Source organism: Uranotaenia lowii, chromosome 2 (assembly GCF_029784155.1).
Source record: "Uranotaenia lowii strain MFRU-FL chromosome 2, ASM2978415v1, whole genome shotgun sequence".
Taxonomy (NCBI): Eukaryota; Metazoa; Arthropoda; class Insecta; order Diptera; family Culicidae; genus Uranotaenia; species Uranotaenia lowii.
In genome coordinates this window covers 349,740,581-349,741,947 of record NC_073692.1, presented here as the reverse complement: position 1 = coordinate 349,741,947, position 1,367 = coordinate 349,740,581, and the positions used below count along the sequence as shown (strand labels likewise).

The window sequence follows — 1,367 nt, the reverse complement described above, 5'->3', positions numbered from 1 at the left end:
AACACGAATGCCATATGCATGGTAAAAGATCTCAAATAACATAAACAAGAATAATTACTTGGCAAATTGGGGCAAAACTTTCAATAAAATGAATACAAAGCTTCCGAAATTTCTAAAATTCATTTGATTCATATTTATTGATATTTAAACTGGACCCGAGCCAGGCCGGGTTAAATCAGCTAGTTGTAAATAAACAAAACGAGTTTGGCTGTTTACAGCCTAAAGGTATGAGCCGCTTCAAATAAAGATGTTAAAAAAAAAGTTCAGTTCAAAAACTGAAATACATTTTCATGATAATATTTGATCTGAAATAACATTTTTTATAAATTTGTTGAATTTTGAAGAATAATAAAACTTTTCATTATAAGGGATTTTAAATCTAGGTCCAGCAAAAGGCACCAGTTCAGTACCAAAACATGAACAGTAGGTTCAAAGTTTTATTAATTTAATCATGAAACTATATTCTACAATATAAAACTCAGCAACTTAGTAATTCAAAGATACTAAATTTGATTCATAGGATTTTGAGATATAGAATACCGAATATAGGTGTTTCGGAATTCAGCTTTGATTATCGTCGCGGTCCTTAATGTGTTAAAATGAACTTCAAGAAATTAGCCTAATTAAAGTTTTTGTCATTTTGAACAAAACGGTTATACTTAAGCTTCCATATTAACGAACTGAAACACGAGCTCATTATCGCTATTTTTCGGCTTCTTTTATTCACCTATTCATATCTCATCGAAAGGTGCTGCTCTGAAAATAAGGCAGGTAAGGATCTGGTCTGCTGCTGTTCTCTCGCAAAGTCGACCCGAACTGTGTGTGCTATTTTATTTTTTCGCTTCTCTCCCCCCGTGTGTGTTCGAGAAGACAAATTTAGAAATGCCCTTGTTTTCGGAACCATTGACTTGCCCTGTTGTCGGAGAACAGCAGGAGCAGAACAGCACTCGTAAGATAAAGACGATGATGACGACGATGACGACGGGAGGACCCGAAACCGAAATAAAACACAAAACTTGGGTTATAATTCTCCCGTACACCGAACGGCGCCGTGGCTTAGTTGGTTAAAGCGCCTGTCTAGTAAACAGGAGATCGTGAGTTCGAATCTCGCCGGAGCCTACGATGTGGATAATTTTTTATATGTTTTAAATGTCATGCAATTTCAATATTTGTATTTCATCATGTAGGCAGATAAAAAAAGTAGATAATCTTACTAGAAACTTTATCACGTAGATCTGAAATTATAAAGTCAAATTCGATATGATTTTGAATTTTCTTAAGATCGTTAACCTCATAAAACAGTAAAGTATTTGAAAAAAAAACGCTAAAGATTGTTGCACAAATTGGCTAAAAGAAGGCGGCCGATT

General features: G+C 34.5%; 1 non-coding gene across 1 annotated transcript; it reads left to right on the top strand.

The window, feature by feature from the left end:
* Positions 1-1,045: 1,045 nt before the first annotated feature.
* On the top strand, positions 1,046-1,119 carry Trnat-agu (transfer RNA threonine (anticodon AGU)). The gene has a single exon. It is a non-coding gene; the product is annotated as a tRNA-Thr (tRNA).
* Positions 1,120-1,367: the final 248 nt, after the last annotated feature.